This window comes from Lepus europaeus, chromosome 15 (genome assembly GCF_033115175.1).
Source record: "Lepus europaeus isolate LE1 chromosome 15, mLepTim1.pri, whole genome shotgun sequence".
Lineage (NCBI taxonomy): Eukaryota > Metazoa > Chordata > Mammalia > Lagomorpha > Leporidae > Lepus > Lepus europaeus.
The window spans coordinates 68,825,431-68,850,854 of record NC_084841.1 but is presented as its reverse complement, the minus strand read 5'-3'; the positions used below and the strand labels follow the sequence as shown (position 1 = coordinate 68,850,854).

Genomic DNA, 25,424 nt, shown 5'->3' with positions numbered 1-25,424 from the left:
GAGCAAAATGTGAATATTGCAATTTGATTATTTCTTACAGCTTTTGTCTAGCCATTATTATTTTTTAAAGTAGAGTCAGCCACTTAATTGGAGAGTTCCATATCTTAGATTCAATAGTCAGTCCAAAATATCTGAAAAAAGAAATGCATCTACAACGAACGCGAAGAGACTTTTTTGCTTGTCTATTCCCTTAATCATACAACAATTGTTAACATCTGTACGGCACTAGGTATTATAAGTAATCTAGAGGTGTTTTAAAGTATTCAGGGGCATGTGTGTAAGTTATATGCAAATACTACATCATTTTATGTGAGGGACTGGAACATCCACACCTGGAATCTGCAGGGGTCTTGGAATCAGTCCTCCATGGATATGTGGAATGACTATGTACACATATGTACATTTAGTTGTTTAGTATGTAAACGTTTTCTATGCCTGTGAAAGAACATAAACCTGTATATGTGTTTGTGCATGTGTGTGTGTGTTACATGTACTTGTAATTTTTAGAGAATTATCTTTCCTACACTTCACATTCCTGTGTTCATTTGCCTATCTCCAACAATCTCACGGAAATGAACAAACAATCAAATGAAATGAACTGTCTCAGTCTTTTGAATAAGGTAATACTTTTACTCCCTAACAATCCAGTACAATTCCTCTTTCATATTCTTATTTCATTAATTGTGTTGTGAAGCTTAACTTTGTGTATACTAAAGATCAAAAGGAAACAAAGCAAAAAAAGGATTTTGACTAAGGCCACAAGGAAGAGTTTCCTTGAATAAAATTGTGAACTGCAAGAAGACTTTCTTCTTGCCTCCTAAAAAGTTTGATCCTATAGGGTTTTAGGAATCAGATAGCAATCTCACTGAACCCAGCGAATGCTTTTGTTTCAGAAATTTTTCAAAGCAAAGCTAATGACAGAGGTTTTCTTTTCTGAAAAGAGTGCTTCTCATGACCTTACCTTATAAATCATGAAAGCATTTTTTTAACATGTCTTCTGTGTAACAAGTGGAAGAAGTAAAACATGACAACTCTGGTAGGTATTAGTACCATCAAAAATTTACCTTTCTCTCTCTGCTTAGGTGAATGGTGGGATTGAACTTCTCTGCTACCCTAAATGTGCTTTTGTGACTTGCTCCAGGCAAGAAAATATGTGGTTTTAAGCAGGAAGCTGTAAGTTCTGGTAAAAGGAACATGTACTCTTGTGCTCTTTTGCAGAGGTCACCTGCATGTTCTCGACAGAGACTAACTGGTCAGTGTTGGGGTCACAGGGAAAGCAGGAAGAGAGCAGAGCTCTGAAAATGGCCTGAAAAAGAGGAGGAGCACATCGAAAAACTAAGCCACTGGTTTGAATCCCCTGAGCTTTGCAATGGTACTGATTGCTGCAGCACCATTTACCATGCTCTCAATGAACAGATAGTCCAAGGATCAAGCTAGTGGTCCTGGAAGTAAACCATATTTTAACTATAACAGGAGCTTTGCAACCATGCATTGCAATTATTTTCACTTTAAAACTATTTTGTATCGCTTATAAGTTAAATTCATTTTAAAAAAAAAAAACTATGTGTTTCTTTAGATATTTATTTCAGAGACATAGAGGGAGAGAGACAGAGTGTTCATTTGCTTGTTTACTCCCCAAATGCCTGCAACAGTTCAGGGTTGCACCAATCTGAAGCCAAGAGCAATGATATCAATCCAGTTCTCCTGTGTATGTGGCAGATCTCAAACTGGATTTTTTTTTTTAATTACAAAGCTCATATTCTTAAACAATGTGATATATTTTATACTGTACCATGCCAAAAAGGAGCAAAATAATGAATGAATATTTCCTAGCAAGTTAGTATTTTATCTACATATATTGAGGATCTACTTGGGTGAAAGGCAAGGGATGGGTAGATCCTGGGCGCTATCAAAGTGAATAATAGTAAGTCTGCCAACAGGCAAGCTGAAGACCTTGACACGATATGGAGAGGAAGTTGGAATGAGAGGCCTTTACAGCAGTAAACAGGAAGCATGGAGCAACACCTGCAGGTGGAGACTTTGAAACTTAGGGGAGCGATGTTAGAAGATAGGGCATATGGAAGTGATAAAATCTACACTTAGATATTCTGTGATTTGCAGATTATCGAGGGCCCCAGAATAAGAAAAGCCAACAAATGAGGAATTATGAGCATTCACATGGAAGTTCTACAGTCATTGCTATTATGAATCCAATCTCGAGATGGAGAAAGCACCTAATGATATATAGAACAGGTTTGCACTAGGGAAGTATAATAAACCTGTGAAGCTATTTTGTCTTATCCACACACATAAAGATCTTCAACAAAACTTAAGAATCCCTTTTTGGTATATCTTATCTGTTTCATCTATAACTACCTTGATTGCCAAGAATATATGTGGTGATTTTTAGTATAATAGGTTTTGAGTAACCATCCTACATTTAAAAGTAATAGAAAATTTCTAAAAACTAAATGGGGGAATTTTAGGCCCCAAGTGTGTGGATATTTTAGGCAGAAGATTTGATAACAATATATATTTTAATATATAATCTGGAGGCTGGCATTCTGGCATAGCGGGTAAAGCCCCTGCCTGCAGTGCCAGCTTCCCATATAGGTGCCTGTTCGAGTCCCAGCTGCTCCACCTCCAATCTAGCTCTCTGTTATGGCCTGGGAAAGCAGTAGAAGATGGCCCAAGTGCATGGACCCCTGCACCCATGTGGGAGACCTGGAAGAAGCTCCTGACTCCTGGCTTCAGATGGGCACAGCTCTGGCCATTGCAGCCATTGGGCTAGCAGATGGAAGGCCTCTCTCCCTCTGCCTCTGCCTCTCTGTAACTCTAAATAAATAAATAAATCTTATAATATATATATATATATATATATATAATCTGAATTTTAAAATTTAAAAATGAGGTAAGCAAAACAATGTTTATACTTGAGACCTGCACCTGGAGAGATGATTGCATGTGACTTTTTGTACATATACTTCTGGGACTATGTGTCAACCAATCACAAAGTACATGAAGTTGTATTTAATTTCAAGTGATTTTTAAAAAATTATAATTTAGAGATTATGTATAGGTCCCCTAGTCTACTTAGCAGGAAAATATGACAATTACAGATTTGTTTTGGTTCAAAGTACAGAATTATAATGAACAATGAATCAAAATTATGAAACATTTTCTCAGCCATTTTTGTTCAATATAGTTAACAATTAGAGACTTATCAAGTGTAAGCTTTATTCCAAACAAAACAAGGATTAGGGAAATGTACAGTTAAATACTCAAATGTTTATTTAAAGATGATTTTCTTGAATCTCTTTTAAATAGGGAACAATTATACTTAAATTGTTATTCTTCTTTTCTTTTTATAAACCTCCTCATTTTGGGTTTGAATCTGTAATGATGTGGGATATTATCATATTAAAGGAAACACTGTGGAACATTACACAAAGCTGCGGAGTTAAAAATTAAAGCTAAACCTTTTTTTTTTTTTTTCCAGTTTTCTGGCTAAAGACTTTCATTGTCATTGTTTGCGATAGGGTTCACATAGGCTTATCAGTCTTAGGTGGTTGAAGATTTATTACTTTGTAGTTTTCATTTTGTTTTGCTATTTGTCTTTTCTATCAGAAGTGGAGGTCAAGACTGCCATCCCCAGAGAAACCAGAGGCTACCCAATGCAAAGATCTGAACAATTTACATTGAAATACATGTTACTTTTTGCATGAAGTTTCATGGAAATCCTCAAACCCATCATAGGGTGCTTGAATTCAGCATCTCCAGTGGTCCCTCTTCCAGTTAGAAGTGAGAGGTTAAGGTGGGAGTCCTGGATCCAAGGCACAAGGACACAGAGTACCTGAAATATAATATATTAGCATGAAATAGAAGTTTTGAGATTTGATGATTCTTTACAGCCCTTGTCTCTTCCTTAGAGGAACAGTGCTTTGTTTTGTTTTGTTGTTTTCCTCTTCATACTGTCTGTTGAACTCTTTTACTTAGTGTAGGGTTAACTATATGATCATTAAGTAAACTGAAAATAGATCTTTGTAAAAATTAAGAGTGGGAATGGGAGAGGGAGGAGGAGGAAGGGTTGGAGCGTGGACGGGAGAGAGGGTTGGCGGGGTGTGGGGGGTGTGTGACTATGTTCCTAAATCTGTATATATAAAGTACATGAAACTTGTATAGCTGAAATAAAACTTTAAAAAAAGAATGAAAAATTATACACACACACAAAAAGGCCATGCTCATGATTACTCTGGCAGACTGACTCTGAGTGATGACATTTGGACAATCATGGATTGACTGCATATAAACAATATAAACCAACAATTCTTATTTCCTGCCTTAAAAATGTTTTTCCCCCATTGAATGTTCCATAAGGTTTGTCTAAAATATTATGCTGTCACAGAGTCCCCCCATACTTTATCCTTTGTATTGTTCCTGGTTCATGTTCAACTTTCCAAACCTGCCATCACATCACACTCTAACAGCTCTACTGCTTGAGCTCTGTGGGTCCACCAGTGCAAACCATAAACCTTAGTTGTGGGAAGGTGACCCAACCCTCAGACAAATGTCACAACAGAAACCCTACTGACTCAGCCGGCATTATTTCACAGCATTAGTTGTTGAAAAATAAAAGTAATAAACACAAACTCCGTAAGTCTATAAATTACTATTGTTTTGTGAACTAGAGCCTAATTTTATTCAACACAAAATGTCTGAGTTCTTTCAAGACGTGTTAGATTTTTAATTCCTCTAAGAACTACCAGCCAAAATTTCTTTTAATTCAACTGTCCGTTATAGCTTCGCTCAGCGCCTGTTTTTGCTCTGCAACAATTTGTCATACTTAAATGCTGTGTGAATGAATGATTGTTACAATAAATGTAAGTCACTTTGATCTCAGTAATGACATTACTTGCCTACTTGCTTTCTAAGTACAACACAATCTGTTTCACAAGCTGCAAACTGTACTAAACTTGAATGCATAACATTTTTAGCCTACTGTGCTCTTCCAATAAGTTCTGATCTGATGTATGCCATCAATTGATAAACTTCAAATGGTTTCTCATATTCCCAAAATGGTTACCATGTTAATCTATTCAGTCTATACCTGTCCTCCACAGCCATTTTAACTAGCTGAAATATGGGAATTTATGTTTTAATGTTCTATTCAGGAATTTGTATCAAATATATCTTTAATAATACCTGGCCAATTTTCTTAAATACTTAAACAATATTTTTTTCTTATAAGCATACCAGATTATATTCAGAGAAAAAAATTAATAATTTAAAGATGTATATTTTCACACTGCATAGCTTTTATTCCTGTTTTTAAAAATTCTCTACACAGGTTTCTCCATGAAATTTTACCCAAGACCAAAATACTTATTTTTGTATTCACTTGGGAAAGGGTAACCAATCATATCTATTATATAAATTTGACAATATGACAATATCATAATTAAAATCTATCCATTACTTTATACAGTGCTTTCAAATAAATCATGTCATTAAAGTAGCCTTGTGTATCATTTTTTATTTTAAAGACAGATGCCGAGGGGTGAAATGCCTTACCCCAAATTGTGTAGCTAAAATGTGGTAACAGACTGCAACTCTGGAACTCTACTTTCAAGCCACATGAATTTTCTACCATGCTGATAATTCTTCCTAGAACAAGGCACAGTTTTTAAGATAATATAATATGAATTGTTCTGTAATGTAGTGTTGCTATAAAACACTTATAAATTTTACATTGATATATAAAAAGAAACAGAGAAAGGTAGGCCTGGTGAACTCACTTTCAGGAGTACTAGTTTCAAAATCTCATCATATTTATTCAATGTTTAATTATGTAGCAGTTGAAAAGATCAAAGTTACTAAATATCCAAATGACCATCAACTTCTATTACTTTTAATTGCTTTTAATTCATTCTATACTAGAAAGGAAAAATAAACAATGAACCCTTCCCCTGTCTCCAGCTGCCACCCAGTTATTTTAGTCTCATGTAAATGCTTTGCTTATTTATTATTGTTGTTGTTGCTGTTATTGTTTTTTGACTCATCTCCTACTAAAACATGAACTCAGTTGGGTATATTGGTAGAAGAAGTTCAACAGGGCCGACTCCGCGGCTCATCTGGCTAATCCTCTGCCTGCGGCGCTGGCACCCGGGGTTCTAGTCCCGGTCGGGGTGCCAGTTCTGTCCCGGTTGCTCCTCTTCCAGTGACGCTTTCTGATGTGGCCTGGGAAGGCAGTGGAGGATGGCCCAAGTGCTTGGGCTCCTGTACCCCATGGGAGACCAGGAGGAAGCACCTGGCTCCTGGCTTTGGATCGGCGCAGCGCCGGCCGTAGCAGCCATTTGGGGGGTGAGCCAATGGAAGGAAGGGAAGACCTTTCTCTCTCTCTCTCACTAACTCTGCCTGTCAAAAAAAAAAAAAAAAAAGTTCAATGGATATTTGATTCATGGACAGTAGAGTGATCATTTTTGTGGAATTCCACTTGGGTTGATAGTCAAGTGTAAAGGTTTGTAATCCTGGAGTGGCTTATCCTTATTCTCTTCTGAGAATCTTGGAAAAGTAGACCCGATTATTTTAGTGCAAACACAAAAGTTAAGAATGTCTTATCCCTTTGTCTTTCTTCTTTTTTGTGATGTTTGTACTGAGTGCCTTCAGTTCAAACTTGAATTCAAAAAGAGTAAAAAATAAAATGAAACATATTTAACCAAATTAAAAAGCATATTTTTCGGCACTTCATAGGCCTCTATTGATATGCTGAAAAATATTAATACTTACTGCAGTATTATATAGTAATAAGTACTTGATCATGGTCATTTATTGTTATCTAGTTGTAAAATGACACTAATATAACATACATGATTATAATGTCATGATTCTAGTTTGTGTGCTTATTAAATCAGGTTTTAGGGAAGTTAAATAACATTTGTCCAAATAGAGATACTAAAATCAATACTGGAAAGCAATTCTAAACTGAAATGCTAAAATACCTAGACTCCTTTTATTGACAACATATGATTAATAAAACATAAATAAAAATAAGTATATTAACAGAGTTCATTAGAATATAAAAATGCTGGAGTTAAATACAGGTTCCCCCTTCATTCTGCTGCCTTTGCATCAATCTCATTTTAAAAAAAAATCAAAGATAGAGGTTAGAATCATAGCACATTTTAAGGCATCTTCTGTTCTTGCATGGCCAGAGCATTTGTAGCATCAGTGACTATCTCCATTTTTTCACCTAGAACTTTAATAGCAAAACAACTTTGAATGATTCATAAAGTGCAAACTGTTTTGTAGTAATCAGCTGTCAAGGACCTTACACATTTCTACTTGAATTTACAAGATACTTAACAAACAAAATCCAAAGAAAAAAGATCAATCTTCCAGGAGGAATGGCAGTTGAGGTAAGTTTGAATGAACAGTCTTAGGCTAAGATATGTGAACATCATTGACTTTTTCTGACTTTCACGTTTGGGATGATCAGCCTTTAGCATTTTTTTTTGTTTGTTTTTGTTTTGATTTTATTTTAGATATGTTTTATTTATTTGAAAGGCAGAGAAATAGACAAAGAAAATTTCAATCTATAGGTGTATTGCCCAAATGGCTGTAATGGCCAGGGATAGACCAGGTCGGAGCCAGGAGCCAAGAACTCCAACCAGACCTCCCACATGGGATGTTTGCTGCTGCCTTTCCAGGAACATGAGCAGGAATGCTAGATCAGAAGCTGAGCAGCTGGGTTCTAACTGGCATTCCTATATGGGATGCCGATATCACACACAGGCAGCAGGTTCACCTGTTGTGCCACAACGCCAGCCAGCCCTTAATGGTTTTGATTCCAATAGTCACAGAATACTCACTCTACACCCCAATCTTGGTGATTACTTTTCCCTTTTTTCTAACTCTCAGTGCTTCACTTTGTACAAATTTTGATCGAGAAACAGATAACTGTGATGCCACCTGCCTCACATAAGTCCATAATCAAATAAATAGAAATTTCATTAATAAATTTACACAATTTTCTATTCTCTCACCTACTATGTTCTCACATTCCATTTCTGGCTTTCAGGTAGGGCTGACACTTCTTTTAGTTGTCACTGAGTAGTCTTCAAGAGCTCCATCTGCATGAAGACTGGAATTTCAGTAATGTCCCATGAAAATATCCATGTTCAAAATCTACCTGGGACTGCCTTAAGCATCTCTGACTCTGAGCTGCACTAACCTCAGAAAACACGCAGCACTGCCTCTGTTTATGTCAATCACAAACAGAATTCCTTTAAATACAATAGTGCAGGATTGAAAATTTACCTGAAGACTGGGAAGAAAAGAAAATATAAAATTGGTGTGTCGTTGCTCTAGAATCACTAGCCTGAACTTTCCAGTGAAGTTCTCTCAATAGTCGCTTTTCTTCTTATCTAGTTTTGCACACAAAGAGGACTTCTCAACATTTGGAAACCTAGTCTTTGCCCAGGGAGTCAAAACACTTCTCAATAGTGTGCATTCATTCCCACAATTTGACTTACACTCTGCTTTTCAAACAGAAATAATCAGATTGTGCCTTTGTATAGTCACAATATCATGTATGTGTATTCCATAAATAACAGAATACTCAGAAGAGAAAATTAAGCTTGTTGAAATGGCATTTACTCTCTACTCCACCGGTATCTGTTACCATAAATGAAGATTCACTCAAATATTAAAGAGATTAAATCATACTACTATCATAAAAGGAAGGTTAAAACTCTATGTAATTAAACAAAAAATAGTCATCTAACTTCTCACCAGAAGATCCATCTTAAATAAAGGTAACTGAAACTATTTTTTTTTTTGACTTCTCATCTCCTTTCAGAAAATGTTTACCAAATGGATGTATCAGCCTAGAATGCATTTTTGCTTTTTGCTTCATGTTCATTTCTGCAGCAAATTACTTCTCCACATGAGGTAGAACTCTGTTCAAGCCCAATCAGAAAATATGGAGCCAGAAATAGTCACGGACTTATTCATTAGTTAAATTACAGTGAAATAAAAAATAAAGCAATGGTATTATGAGGAAACACACAGTCATATTTACAAAAAAAAAAAAAAAGTCTTCAAGAGGCTGGTGGATGTTTTGTTTGACAGGAATAAAAGGATTCCCATGATTTGGTTTGTGCTTTCTAAGATTAACCTTTCTGCCATCTCCACTCTTTGTGAACTATGCTAAGTAGATTTAGACGACCATAAAGCAGTGAGCACAAATAGACTACAGAGACAGAAGGCTTTTACAAGGCATCTACTGAGAGCCACCTTTTTGTTTTGAGCTGGAAGAGGATTGAATACATGCACAGAAGTAGTCTGTTTTTAACCTACTTGAGATGGAGTAGCATGACAATTTGTTTTTGAATTCTGTGCTTACAAAGAAAAACAGACAGGGATCCTTAACTGTTCCCAGATGAAAGCAAATACTATATCAGAGAAAGGGCAAGAATTGTAATGACTGGACATCATTAGGACAGAACAGCAAGTAATGCACATACTTTTTACTACAGTGTATGCAATGTTTAGAATCATGGAATTATATTTACCAGGCACTTTCCAATTATTACTAAGATTAAATAAATGTATTACAAACCCGGTTTTCTATGTAATTATAAAAATCTTATTTCTAACCCCTACATCTTGCAAATAACTGAACATACTGGAATAGTTCATTTGCCATGATTCACGTTAGTTATCAGATATCAAAACTGTCCGAGACTAGAAGCACTTAATTATCTTCTCAACAACTAACTTTTAAAGGTTTACATGGGGCTAGGTGCGGGTCTGTTAGCTTAATGAAAACTTAACAGGTAAATAAGAATATCATGTATATTTAGTTTTTTATGTATTATGTTCTGTCTTAAGTACATAGATCTTGATGGTGGAGTTATACATACAAAGACAACTTTGTTCAAGGATATTGCAATGAGGACAGAGACTACACGTCAGTGTGGGCTCAACTCTACTAAAATAAATGTCTGGAAATTTAAGAGCTGCAGTGGGGTGCAGGTTGGTGGTGGGTGAGTAATCCTGGATCACTTGTGTTTCCTAGCAGAACTATTATAGAAAGATAACTCTGCAGAAGCCTTTAAAGAGATTTGCATCTCACTGGAAGAGAGAAAGAATTGCTATTTACATGTTTTCTGAAGAAAATACTCTCAGAAAAGGAAATATGAGGAAATAGAATCAGGACGAAGCTGGCTGAAACATAGACAAGTGAAGGAGAACATGAGTGCCGTCTTGGTTTGCGGACAGAAAATAATCAAGTTGACTTTTTTTAAACTGAATTTAGATGATTAGGACAAATTACATAGATAATCTTAATTCAAGAATGACTTGACAGTTAAATCAGGTGTTTGTTTTTATTGACTTTCTAGTTTCTATTCACCTCTGCCTGCAGTGGAGATGTGAAAATGACACTTCTGCTTGTCAAGTGATTAGGTATCAAAATGAACATTTACGCTCCAGGCACTGCGGTCTAAACGCAAAGGCTCCACAAAACTTACGTGGGCATATTCCAGTGGTTCAGTGTACCATATCCTTCTTTGACCAGAGAAACCATGGAAAGCCCGTGATTGCTCACCTTGTACTTTTAAAAACTTTCTCTTGGGTTTTTTGATGGATACAAATTTTCACATTTATTTTAGTCTCACTGATATTTGATATTATTAAAGGAAACATTTTAAATAAAAAAAAATCCATTAAAAGTTTTTTTTACATACTAAGCAAGCTGGAGAACAGTAAACCCATTCAAGGGGCCGGTGCTGTGGCGTAGTGGGTAAAGCCTCAGTCTGCAGTGCCAGCATCCACATGGATGCCAGTTCAAGTCCTGGCTGCTCCACTTCCGATCCAGTTATCTTCTATGGACTGAGAAAGCAGTAGAAGATGGCCCAAGTCCTTGGGCCCCCTGAAACTGCATGGGAGGCCTGGGCTTTGGATCAGCCCAGCTCTGGCCATTGTGGCCATTTGGGGAATGAACCAATGGATGGAAGACACTTTCTCTCTCTCTCTCTCTGCCTTTCAAATAAATAAATAAATAAATATTTAAAATCTTTCAAAATATTATTTTAAAAAAATACACCCTGTACCTATGTGCTTTCCTTTGTGGATACTATCTTATAGGACATATATCTCATAAATGAAATACAAAAATGGGCCAGTGCCGTGGCTCAATAGGCTAATCCTCTGCCTGCGGCCCCAGCACACCGGGTTCTAGTCCCAGGTCGGGGCACTGGATTCTGTCCCGGTTGCTCCTCTTCCTGTCCAACTCTCTGCTGTGGCCCGGGAGTGCAGTGGAGGATGGCCCAAGTGCTTGGGCCCTGCACCCGCATGGGAGACCAGGAGATGCACCTGGCTCTTGGCTTCGGATCAGCGAGGTGCACTGGCCGCAGGGGCCATTGCGGGGTGAACCAATGGAAAAGGAAGACCTTTCTCTCTCTCACTGTCCACTCTGCCTGTCAAAAAAAAAAAAAAAAATGACCAGAAAGTCTGAAAAAGGAAAGCATTATGTCTTCAGGAGTATATTAGTAAAATTGCATTGTGAGAAAGCCTCTGATTGGTGAAATAAGCTGAAGAATGAAAATGATGTTGTTTTTTATAACTGACCTAATATCATCAGGCTGACTCTCATTGTTCCTCAGAATAAAATAATTGAAGCAATTTATCCCCAAGACAAGTGCTGTATAACTCCATCTATTATTGCCGTTGTGAGTGTAGTAAAAAATGTTATAGTGCAGTCTGAGTGCAGCATATGGATAAGAAACGTTGCCTCTTATAGTAATTATGCTACATTCAGTGACAAATGGCCAACGACCTACTAGGCTACAAACTTCTCCTGCGTAGGTGATTCTATAATTTATGTTGTACACATAGTAGGTTCTATTAAACACTGATACAATAGGCACATAAATAAAGGAATATTTCTTATTTTTATATGTTGGCATATTTTCAGCACAAAAAAGGTAAAAAGATTAATACATATTTAAATAATCTTCAGTAATTTTCTAAAAAAGATTTATTTATTTGAAAGGCAGTTATACAGGAAGAGAGAGTGAGAAAACTTCTAACCACTGGGTTACTCCTAAATGTCCACAATGTCTAATGTCTAAAACTGGCCCAAGCCAAAGCCAGGAGACAGGAACTCCATCCAGGTCTCTCATGTACGTGCAAGGGTTCTAGTTCTTGGTCCATCACTCCCAGATTTCACAGGTGCATTAACAGTGACCTGCATCAGAAGCCGAGCCTCCAGATTCTCGGATGCTGGTGTCGCAGATTGTGGCTCACCCTGCAATGCCACAGCACTGGCCCCCTAGAGTCATTTTTAACCTAAGACCATTTGAAAGTTTTTTTTTTTTTAATTCTCATAATCCTAGAATTATCATATTATTATCCCAAATCAGGACAGTTTTTTCCAAGTCAAATATTAAATTGTCAAGACTCTAAATTGTATGTTGAAGCTGCTGTAATTCTACCAATCTAACAGAAAGACAAACCTGAAACTTATTAGGAATAAAGCTTGACTTTTTATGCAATATTTTATTATAAAAAACAAATAGGCATTATTTTGTGTTTTAAGCTGATTAGATTTTGATTCCCCTTCATATTTTTTATGAGGTTTGTGAGATGTTCAGTTTCTAATTTCCCACATCGCCACTTTACCTCCCTCTGGGCATTATTTTAAATGTTGAGATCCTGGAAAACATCTCATTTGTTATCACTGGAAACCTCTTTACTGCAAAGCTTTACATACTTACAAGTAGATTAATTGAAACTAACCAAGCACATTTTAATAATGAAAAATACATACAATTTTGATGCCAGAAAACGTCCATATCCATATGTTGAGAGCTACCAATGTGGTGTCATGTCATTTCTCTGATAAGCTTCTAGTGTTCTACTAGGTATTCTTATTTCCCAAGAAGCACGAGCATTGCGGCTAGTTGATTATTTTTTACTTTAATCAAACTATTTTTCTTTTTTGTCAGAATTTCTATTCTCCTAGCCTTGGTTTAGTTTAACATTTTCTGTGTTGTGCACTGCTCAGGGCCTGTTATTTTTTACAAGGAGGCGACTTTTTGCTGGGTGGTGAATTGTGTTAGGAAAAGAGGCACAGAATAGAGAGGAGGCAGTGTACAAATTTACAGCCAGACCAAATTTATTCAGAAAAAACAAATTTGCAGAGGTGTATGACCGACTGCCGGTGTGCACAATGTTGAAACACAGGGCAGAAGGTCCCGACCCCAAGGGGCTGAGCCTTTTTATATTTTAAGAGAGCTGGCCAGCTCCCTGGCTCACTTGGATAATCCTCCACCTGTGGTGCTGACACCCTGCCTGTGGCATCGGCACCCCGAGTTCTAGTCCCTGTTGGGGCGCCGAGGCGCCGGTTCTGTCCTGGTTGCTCCTCTTCCAGTCCAGCTCTCTGCTATGGCCCGGGAAGGCAGTGGTGGATGGCCCAAGTGCTTGGGCCCTGCACCCACATGGGAGACCAGGAGGAAGCACCTGGCTCCTGGCTTGGGGTCCGCGCAGCGCCGGCTGTAGCCGCCATCTGGGGGGTGAACCAATGGAAGGAAGACCTTTCTCTCTCTCTCTCACTGTCCAACTCTGCCTGTCAAAAAAAAAAAAAAAAAAAAAGAGGGCTGGGGATGTGGTACCAGTAGGGGGACAGCAGGCAAAGGTGAATTCCTGGAACTGGTCTTTCAGGTGGCCTTGTTGGGCCTTGGGAACCTAGAAAGAATGCAAGAATGCAGAGGTGGACTATGAAGGCAAGAGTCTGAGACCCAGCTGAGATTTAAAGGCAAGGAATAAATTCCATTGTTGATCTATCGTTTGAACAGTGAGCAAGAATGGCTGAGGCACAGCAGATTGTTTCATACTTACTAAAAGTTTACTCCTCAAGTGAAAAAATATTGTTTCTATTTTCTATTTTGCAGAAGTTATACAGATCCTCTGTCTCAAAGATAGCCACAGATTTTTGCTACCTCTGCTTTATAGCACTGGATAGCTATTATTTTTGTACCACTTCTCACATTCTTCTCTCAGTATTTATGAAAGAAAATTATTGGAAAAGTACATTTCCCAAGACATTTAAACCAGAAGTGGATCATCCACTGGGTGAAGTAATAACTGTCATCTTATTGTGTTCTATCATATGCCTTGGCTATGGAACACTAGGATTTTAATGCTGAAATGCTTCATGTGATAAATTATAGTCATCAATTCTTTAGTTTGAAAATACATTTAATAATTGCTTACATATAAGAATCCTCTGTTCTACAGAATGCTTTACTGACATGTGATAGAAATCCCCCTCTTCCATGTAGACATAATGGCAGATATCAGTTCTGCATGGAATTCTCATCTCCAATATGTCCAGTGCAATAAGCTTCTGTGTTTCCACTTTACTGCAAAAGTAGTTGACAGCTGTTCTTTCATATTTTTAATTCAATCTATACTTATCGTATAATTTAATGAAATTATCTATTTGACCTTATGTTTGCTTTATTTTTACTTTATTGGTTTAATTGCTCAACTAACTAGACAAATTCCAATAGAATATTAGATGACTTCAGTTAAGGCAATAAATTAAAGAGTCAATGAGCTTAAATCTGTGATGGGTTTGTCAAGTATTGTACTTAAAAAATTTCAGCATTTTGTTCTGATAATAAAATACTTACATAATAATACTTAAGAATTAGAGGAAATATTATGTAGCGCTTTCACAGCAATTATACAATAGTATGAAAGCACTCTATTGTTTAAAAAGTGTGATTTAAAACTATGCAAGCTTAGTTTTCATATGCAATATATTCAGAAGGACATGGAAGTAATTTTGCCATTATTGTCATTTCAGTTTTTTTTTTTTTCTTCAGGGGATAGGAACAAATCAATATGATGCGATTGTGTACACATAAGTCATAAAGTTGTAAACAATAAGGAAGTTAAAATGAAATCTTGATTCTTAAATTGGCCAAATATGAAAGGGTGCCTGAGTAAGACTTGGGGTGCCAGGAGAAAAGAATTGATGTGAACAGTATCACAATCTAGGTCAAGTGAAACCATTGGGACAAATGCTGTTAGGTCTTTTGAATTTTAGTAAACAAGTCTTAACTGAGACTTTTAGCAACATGTACTAAGCACTGGCCTATATTCATAGCCCACCACACAAGCATTGGGCTTGGGCCCTGGCTTTAAGTCCACCACAATCTGGTGAAGAATGGAGACCAAGTGTGCATACCCTTATCACAGAGTACTTGGAGCCAAGAAAGTACAACACACACAGAGCTATTGGATGACAAGAACACTCCGTCTGGAGAGTTTGGGGAGGACAAAGAAAGTCACTGAGATGGAATTGAAAGTTTTCCATGATTGTCCCTGTACCAAAAATTACTCATATTCAATGGCAAAGTAACAGTAATAAGTTTACAGGGATCTTGCCATGAAGAAAAATGGATTATTCCTAAAATTCCCATGGAGAAATAATGTTAGGATTATGTTATCACAGCAAAATTTTTAAAAGAGTTATTTTATTTATTTGCAAGCCAGACTTCCAGAGAGAGAGAGAGAGAGAGACAAAGAGATCTTCCATCTGTTAGTTCAGTCCCCAAATGGCTGCAATAACCTGGGATGGACCATAGTGAAGCCAGGAGCCAGGAGCTTCATCTAGGTCTCCCACATGAGTGGCAAGGCCTCAAGTACTTGGGCCATCTTCCACTGCTTTCCCAGGCTTGATAGTTAGTAGGGAGCAGGATTGGAAGTAGAGTAGCTGGGACTTAAATCAGCGCCCATATAGGACACTGGCATCACAGGCTGCAGCTTAACCTGCCACACCACAAGGCCAATCTGATATCAAACATAATTTTTGATGTCAGGTTTTAACAATGGTTCAAAAACTCTACTGTTTCTCCCAAGCTTAAGGAGAAACATTTCTCTTGTAATAGTAAGCCAATATACCACCAAGTCTAATTGTTTCATTACTTATTTAACCTCAGGTGAAGAGTATGAGACTCTGACAAGGAGTCTCTGACAAGACTCTTCCCAATGGCTTTTGGGAAGATCACGGTAATGAAATAAAGCACAGTGGCTGTGAAGTCAGTCAGGTGTCTGCAGGGGACTGGATCTCACTTTCATGGTAGCCACTATTGTCACTTTCTGGTTTATTTCTGCCCTCTGCTGCCTTGCATCCTTGGCCCCAGGTTCTATTTGCTCTGCTTTTCTTTTCCTGTCCAAAGAAGCAATTTCTTTCCAACACACTTTTCACTGTTTTCATTATGTTTACTGCTTATTCTCTATCCCCTGCTAGAATCTATGGTCTCTGAGGGCAGAGACCTTTGTCTTCTTTTTTCTTCTTGGTAATTTTTATTATTTGCTTATTTTTATTTGGAAGGAAGGGAGAAATAGACAAAGACAGAGGAAGATCTCCCATCTTCTGTTTCATTGCTCAGGGCCCATGGTAGTTGGGGTTGAGCCAGGTTGAAGCCAGGAGCTTGGAATTCAACCTCAGTCTCCGAAAGGGTGGCAGGGACCAAGTTCTTGGACCATCATTTGCTGCTTTCCAGGGTGTGCGTTAGCAATAAGATCTGGGTGGTACACAAACTCAGGTACTCTAGGATAGAAAGTGGGCTTAGCAAGCAGTATCTTCACTGCTGCAAAAAACACCTGTACCTGCTGGCTTTTCCACTAAGGAACTCCAGTTGTGAAGTGGCACATAATTATGCCTGGTAAATATTAAATAATGAAGAAATAAATGAACAAATCCTAGCACTACCACTCATTAGGCGTATCTTGATTGAATATGTATACAATCTCTTTTAGTCTTGCTTATCTATCACACAGACCAAAACTTCCTACTTTACTGAGTTCTTTGAAGTTTCAGTGGATGTATGTAGGCAAGACATTCATATGCAGAAACATCTACAGTCATATTGCTTAACCACGTGGATCCAGTCTGAGAAATGCACTGGTAGACACTGTGTTTCTGTTCAACATCACAGCATGTACTTATGTAACATAGATGTATATAAAGTATATGTAAGAACACTCTAAAAAGTTCACGGGAAAAGGGAATGAAAAGACAGGTTTTAGTGCAAAATGTGTTCAAATCTGTAAATAGTTTTTTCACAAAACACATTTTCCATGAATTCTTTGAAGATGTCTCACTCTTATATATGTGTATTTCAAAATAATGCTTTGTACTACAATAAACATCTAATCTTTTAATCCCATTTGCATTGAACTTTTTGAATCATCCTTGTCTGTGTGTATTTAAAAAAAAAAAGGGAAACAGAGTGCTCACTTCAGCAGCACATATAGAAAAAGGGAAACAGAGAGAGACTGTAATACAGAAGAACAAACAATATTATATTTAATAGTTACTTTCTTATTTATTCTATATACCTGCAACCTAAAGTTATGCCTCTGAGGATAAACCAATTTGTGTTTTAAACATGAGATTTCTGAACCCACTTACAAAACCCGAGATTTGTCATTGAAATGCAATGATGATAAAATTTGGACATTAGCTAAAGTGGCAAGTTTTAGGGCAGCAGTTACAAGTACCATTGGAATAAAAAGATTGACTCATGAATACACTACTATCATTAATTCTCATTTCATTGTGAGTTCAGCATTTTTTCAGAATTTCTCCATACTTTCAAAAATACAGATTTTTTTTTTTAAATTAGTGTGAAACTCACATAAGAGAATTGAAACTGACACATGGCCTCCCAAAACAACAAGCAAAATGAAACAGGAGGGCTCTTAGAACTGCATGTATAAGGAATAAAATAGCTATAAACACTTCATGTGAAAAATGCCCAGTAGAAGGCACATCCATCTGGCTCTCTAAGAATTCACAGCAAGAGACATAGGACAAAGCCAGGGAGTCTATTCAACAACGCCCTCCTTTACAGAATCGCTCCTATCCACACCCACCCCGTCCCTGTTTCTATGGCAACAGGATTGGGAAGTACCTTAGGAAGAGGGAGGGTGAAGAGATGAGGGTAGGCTGGTGATGGCAGGAAGAGGGGGTGCCCAGTCATTCCCAGCAGTGTCCGAGTCATAGAAGGCTGGAGAAGTCCAGGCTCAAGCTCAGGTGACAGAACTGCTTTCCTCACAGCTGAGGGCACCACCATCAGGTGACACAGAATTCACAAAATCAATTTACCCAGAGCCCACGGGAGTTATATTACCTGTGCACAAAGTTTTAAAAGTTTTATGAACATACAAATAATGTGTTCTTTCTTACATTTACGCATTAGTGCCTCATTTTATATTGCCATATAGAAAGGAATGGTATTAATGTTTTTTCATTCTTCAGAGAAATAATTGTCAGCATCATTAAGGGATTCAAGTTCTCTTGAACTTGTACATAAAGGCTAGTTTGCAGGTTAAGTTGCTTCTGATTCTTGGTCATTCAGATAAGTGCATAGAGTAATTTTTCCCAAAATAGTAAAGTTTAGATGGTGGAGAAAATGAAAAAAAAAATCAGACAGTTTCAATACTTCAATAGTGAGGGAGTAGAGTTGTTCACAGTTAAATAGGTTCTTGGCTTTTTTTCACCACTGATGTATGCCAACTACAATGCTGACAAAGAAATGAAGAATAAAGACATTCTGTGCTATCCTCTGAATCATTCCCAACAGTTTCTTTAAGATAAAAATTACTTAGTAGTGCAGGATAAGATGAATGAGGAAAGCACATGATAGAATGATTCTTGTAGAGTAGCATGAAGTACTCTCCCACCACATACACCAGCGTAAGTGGTGTGAGCTGTCGTGTACGGGTCACCCCTCCCCTCCCCTCCCCTTTCTCCCCTCCCCTACTCTCCTCTCTCCTTCTCTCTCTGTATGTATGAGTATCTCACTCTCCTTTTCAAATACCATGAAAATATATAATAAAAATTTAAGAATGCAATTTTTTTTATCTGAGCCACATTAGTTAGTTTTTAATATTGCATAAAACAGGTAGTGGGGGCTGATGAAGTGGCAAAGGGAGAAGTGTGGAGTGGGACAGGCCCACCAATGAGTCTCGCTTTTCAAATTCTGGCTGAGAGAACTTGAATCGGTTAATGATGCTGACAATTATTGCAAGTCTCATCTAGAAATTGGAGATACAATATCAATATAGAAAAATCTTGTGGCAATGAGAATATCTGTGAAAATACAAAAACAGTTTTGGATATACAGTCAATAAATATTAGATGACATATGATAAAATTGTAACCTAACAGGAAAATATTTTTCAATGAGCTTCTTTTCTATTTCATGAAATAAGTGAAAAGAAATTGGACCTAATTCACATTGACCATTTACTGTACATCAGCCTCTACACAAAATTTAACACTTTTTTCCCTAATGTAAGTAAACTCCAACACTCAGGACAATAAAACCACATGCCCCTCTGGTTCCCCCAACATGTGCAGTGTAACTGAATACTGACTGACAGGCCAGGAACCCCATGACTTTCCCAAGACAAAATGATTTTGCATGACTTCATTTCCTGTGCAACACCGTGAAGCCCACAAGTACTTTCCTGGGCCAATCCCAGTCTCCTTCCTCTTAATGGAGAAAGGCTCCTTTTCTGAGGCCATGGGGAAAGTAGGGAACAGGACGCACTCAGTTTCTTTCCACAGCCCGAACAGTTCCTTCTCTCCTGTCATGCACACTCATCTTTTTCTCCTTCCAATGCTCTGTTTCTGTATATCCAACCCAAGTATTTGGACTTATGTTATCCACATTCATAATTTTTTGCTACTCCAGGTTTCCTTATAGATTGTCCTTTAAGAGACAAGAAAGGAGATGCTATTATTGTAGCACAATGCCAGGTCTATGGAATTAATATACCAGATGCAATTATACTGGATGACTGAAGCATCTGAATTGAAGATAATCTTCTAACATGAGTAAATGGGATATAACTGCTTCTGGGGGCTATTACTTATATAATCAAGTTTTGTTTGCTCCAGCTGGTAAATAGGGATAATGTCAGGCAATAACCTGCTTAAAGCAGATAAAGCACAAATCACATACAGGATTTGAAGCATCCTATTTTTGTGGGTGTATTGATGTATATATCGCTTTCATCTAATATTCTTTTCAAATCTCAGAATCAAATTGTGCTTGTCTTTTGTAAGGCTTCTACAGGTCAATAGATGGTACTAAGTATATAGAAATTTGTCCTCTGTTTCAATCCAGGATGAAGACAATTTTAAAAACTGGTAATACAAAGAAATGTGGTCTTATGGTAGTGATGCATCTAGATTATTACCTATCCCTCATCTTAGGCAGACAGCCTGAAAGCTAACGCAAAAAGATCAACCATACACACCTTGTACTTCCTCTACTTCCCTTAAGGACTTCGCATTCACTTTGTTATCTCATACTTATGATTTCCAGATTAAGCAAATAAAAGTTGGGATTCTTAGTAACACTAGAGTCTAATATAAACCATATTTTTGTTTCCATGATAAGTATGTCTCATGCCTTCATGGGGCATACTTGTACTAAAAACAACTGTTTCAAATTCAGATGTAATTTTTTACCCTGTATTTTATCTGGCAACCCTAAAATCACTTTGGTGACTAGATCTTTCTACTAATGATCCTCCTTGTAAAGAAAAGGAGGAAAAGAGCTGTTAAGTTATCTGCTAGATATGATGCAGATATTTAGATTGGAATAAAATCCAGATAGTCTTATAGTGTGTTTTCCCATTCACTCCACTGACCATCTCACCACACTGTACTCAGCATCTACCCTTAGGAGTTAAAACTCTTCCCAATGCGATCACTGTGCTGCCTCTCAGATCCAACCACCCATGACTTAATCCTATTTATCAAGGTAAAAAAAGGCTTATCCTTTAAATGCTTATTCCACCTCATTGCTCCAAAATGAATGCCTTTATTTCGGCAACATCATTAAAAGAGCACTAATGTAGATAACCTCCACATTTTTCTTGAGAAACTTTCCAGAGACCAATGTGCCATAACCAGCCAATCAGTTACTATATCAGAAAAATAGATTTCTGCAATGTATCCAATGGACCTTATAGCTTCTCTCCAAAGTTTACCTGCTAATTACCAGCTATTTACTTGTAAATGTGCTAATCAAATAAACAAGAATTTTAAGCCACAGTAAAATTACTCTTTCCATTGTGGAAAGGCACAAGTCACTGCAGACAGAGCAGGTGTGTGCATAGTGGAACTGAAATCTCAGAAACAAAAACCACATTCACATCACAGAGAAGTTCCATCCAGGAGAGCGCTGGGTAAGGGCTGGTAATGGGTGCTGCACTTCAGGCTCAAAAAAAAAAAGTTGAATTTATTTGTCTAGCATCACTTTAGAAAGGCCAACCAGGGGCTGTTGCTATTGCACAGTGGGTAAAACCACTGCCTGGGACACCAGATTCCCATATGGTTGCTGGTTTGAATCCCAGCTGCTTGTCTATTCCAACTTCCTGCTAATATTATGGAAAAGCAGCAGAGGATGCCCCAAGTCCTTGTGCCCCAGCCATACACATGGGAGATTCAGATGGAGCTCCTGGCTCCTAGCTTTGGAAGGCCATTCAGGGAGTGAACCAGTGGATGAAAGATCTCTCTCTCTCTCTCTCTCTCTCTCTGTAACTATGCCTTTCAAATAAAGAAATAAATCCTTTAAAAAAATAAGGAAACAAAGGTGCACCAGTGTACCAGCATGGGTCTAAGACCCTACTTTTAACCATACTGGAGGGAGGGAGGCAGCTGGTGAAGACCCCTCATTTTGTTGGGAACCAAAAAGTGTCTCAAGTCCAGAATTGTTGTCTTTGAACAGTGGATGGAAATTGTCTCATACTTAACTCAGTGGAAGGAAAATTTACACATTTTCTGGGCATAGGCTGTATAAAGTAGTCAAGAGATATTCTAGACGGAGACTGAGAAGTGTGCAGGTCTCAGTGCTCTGAGACACTAATTTCAGATAGAATTCACAATGCTAGTGGCAAAAGCCAAGGATTTGACACATTTATTCTGACCCTATAGAACTGGTGCCTCTTGTTGCCTTGAATGGGAAGATAATTGGATAATTAGGGGACAGACTAAGTTAGGTGACAAGAAATCAAAGTAACTGACAAAAGTCATTGTTCTCTTCTGATTACTTTGCTTGTACGTTTGTTAAGTGTCATTTGGATCATGTACATATGAAATGCATTGTCCAGGATCCCACATGATGAATGTTGATTTGGTGAAAGACATGAGACTGGTCCTGCTTAACATCTGATGGGCATCATCTCTTTTTCTCCTTCACAAGAAAGCTTATTTGAGTGCCTGAGTGAGAGAGGAAGGCGTTAAGTGAGAGTCTTACAACCTCACCAGTTTACTTTGAAAAGGAAACCATATGCAAATTCAACATCTGTATAAAAACACTGTAATGTGGTAACACAAATATTGCAACACCTAGTGTGAGAACCACTGTACATAAAAGTGGGTAACTGTTCCTATGATTCTGATCCTCTGCTGCTTAAAATTTGAGATTTCAGCTAATATTGTTCACAAATTTTGAAATAATTGCCTATGCAGAAATTTCTGTTTAGACAGAAAAGCATTTTTAAATGCTTTTTTTCAAGTAAAAGTGGAGATCATCTAAGTTCACCAGACTCACAACACCTCCAATAATCTGTTCATGATTTTTCTCTCCGATGCCATCTCTTTCCCCTCATCTTCTGCTTCCTTGATCCTAGGATCAAAAGGCCACCTGCTATTTCTAGAATATATCACATAATTTAATTTTCAGACCCTAGGTTTGCTTCCTTATTCTTCCCTATTTCTGGACAGAATTCTAATCATCCTTTTCTGATAGTCTATTCATATTCATCTGTCAAAACTTAATCCAAATTTTCCCTTCTTCATGATATCTATGAATATCTGCTTAGAAATAATTTTCTTTTTGTTTTCAGTGCTCGAATAACATTTCTTAGTTAGAGCTCTCCTTGAATAAAATCATGTTTGTTAAATCATCTTTGATGTCTAGAAATCAGTTGAAATGGGGTTAAATGTATCTTACATTTCATCTCCAACATGATGACTGTGATTAAGCCATTTAATAAATGCTTGTTAGAGTGACTAACCAACAGACAAGTATGTACTAACCTCACATTATCACTAATACAACCACTTATATACAAGGAAATTTGACAAATACTTGTCTATTACTTCATCATTAATAAGGTCAAAGATAATTTGGATGACTATGAAGTTGGTTAATGAAGGATTTTTGGTCAGATGTTAAGGAAAATAGCATAGTTTAATAGGAAAGGCATAGTATTGGAATTAAACGAAGCTAGATTTTCATTTGAAGGTCTCCACTTTTACTTGTGAAATCAATGAGTAATTATTCAATCTCACTGAAATTCAATCAAGATTGTTAGCATCTTTAAAATGTGAAGAAGCAGTAGGATGTGAGAGAGGAGGAGGAGGAGAAATAAATTGATAAGTTCAGTCTCTAGTACATTAAATGTCATCATTAAGTAGGAATTCCCTCCTCTTTTCCTGGGGTGTTGTGCATTAAACACTTCAGTATGCTAGCCATGCTGATGATTTGGGCTAAAGCTATCTAGAAATGGGGAAATAAAGGGAAATGTAGAATATGTAGTCACTGAGCTATTTAATTTGGGAAAGAATCAGTTGAAATTTGCCAAAAAACACTTAAGTCATTGTATAGAGATCTTTTAAAATTCTTTTTGAATGTTGTTCTTTCTGAAATCTAATTTTATAATGTCCTAGGTGCAGGTACAGAGAAGAGTACTGAAATCTCCCAGACCTGCTTGCAGTACTTGTTTCTATCACACCCAGCATCTTTCTTTATTTCAGTGACTCCATGCACAAGCCAGATGCTTTATCATTTCTTCTTTCGGAAACTATGTCAGTTTCCTCTGCATCACTGTGACTATCTGATTTATCTTAAACTTTCTGTTATGTTAGGTAAGACAATACTAGCACCTTCTGCTTTATGTTGATAAAAATGACAGGATGAAAATCTGACTATGAGGAAAAGTCTGGCTCATTTGCAAAATGAGCTGCCTCAAAGATAAACATTTTGAAGCAAATATTTCTTTTCTCCAGTTTATACTCAATAATTTTCTTTGAGTATAGAAACTTCTGAACAGTGCACATGATAAATTGAATATTCCGTGTAGTTAATTGACTATAACTTCAACTATTTTATTTGAATAAAAAAAATTTAGGCAGAAAAACTGCCCTTTAATTAAGGGTTGAAAATTTGGGTTAAATATTAAGAAATAATGTCTAATTTAGGAGGATTAAGAGATAAACTTGGATCATTTAAATATGATTATCAACCTAAATAAACTACATATGTATAACCAAAGTGATGTGGCAGCTATCCGGAAACTGTCTCAGTTTCAGGCTACATATGCATACTTAAAGTTGTGAGAATTAAGAAACCCAGCGCTACTCTCTTGAGCATCAGTCATCACAGAATATTTCCACCCTTAGTTCTTGTTATGGTTTTAATAGGCTCTTAATTCACGCAGGTGCTTAAACCCTTAAGTAATAAGGCTTAGGGGCAGAGCTTAGTCCCCATCAATAATTCCCACTCCTCTGCTTCCTCTTGCTTCCTCGATATGATACTGAGAGGGTAAAACTGAATCCAGTTTTGGTGCTTTAATGGTCCTAGAAGATCCTTAGATCATGGGCCCTCGAAAGGTAATTGTCAGAAGGTTGGTTAGCTAAGGTTGAGCCATGCCTGACCGTTTTCTCTGCTTCCTGTCTCAGAATGTGTTCCTTCCTCAGCATTCTCACTGTTGCCATGTGATACTTAGCAAGACACTTGTTAAATGATGTCACCTCATGACTGTGTCTTAAGACATCACCAGAGACCAAACCAATGGGGCTTGTGCAAAATTGGACTGCGATCCTCCAAAAACCATAACCAAAATAAACCCCTTTATTATTTAAATGTAACTTATCTTAGATGTTTCACTGAATAAATAAAAAGCTGACTTACACCTCCATGTACGTTAGAAATCTAAAATGTTGAGTTCTCCAGACTTTGCTAGAATATGCTCTTTTATAGACAAAGAATGTCAATAACACTATAATCCCCAATATTACTTTAAGAGATTATTTTTAGCACACTGAGTCTCAGAAGAGGAATCTCAGGAGCATCTCTAGATGGGGACCATAACGAAACTCTGTAGCTTACCATTTACTGAAACCTTACTTGGAGGACACAATGGTACAGATCCATTTCTCCATGATCCCAATTGCTTAGTACAACTAACATAGTGAAAGAGGTAGCATAAAATCTCTGAAAAGTGTTAGGAGGAAGGCAAATATTTTGGGATCCCAAGATTAGAAAAAAAAGATGACCAGACTAGGAACAGAGGTCATTCCAAGTAGATACACTCCTCAC

General features: G+C 37.3%; 1 long non-coding RNA gene across 3 annotated transcripts in view; it reads right to left on the bottom strand.

The window, feature by feature from the left end:
* Positions 1 to 25,424, bottom strand: part of LOC133774410 (uncharacterized) — a 65,036-nt gene that overhangs the window by 31,800 nt on the left and 7,812 nt on the right. For all 3 annotated transcript variants that reach the window (XR_009868071.1, XR_009868072.1, XR_009868070.1), the window contains exon 2: positions 3,715 to 3,853. This is a non-coding gene — a long non-coding RNA (uncharacterized LOC133774410). The remainder of the gene's footprint in view (positions 1 to 3,714; positions 3,854 to 25,424) is intronic.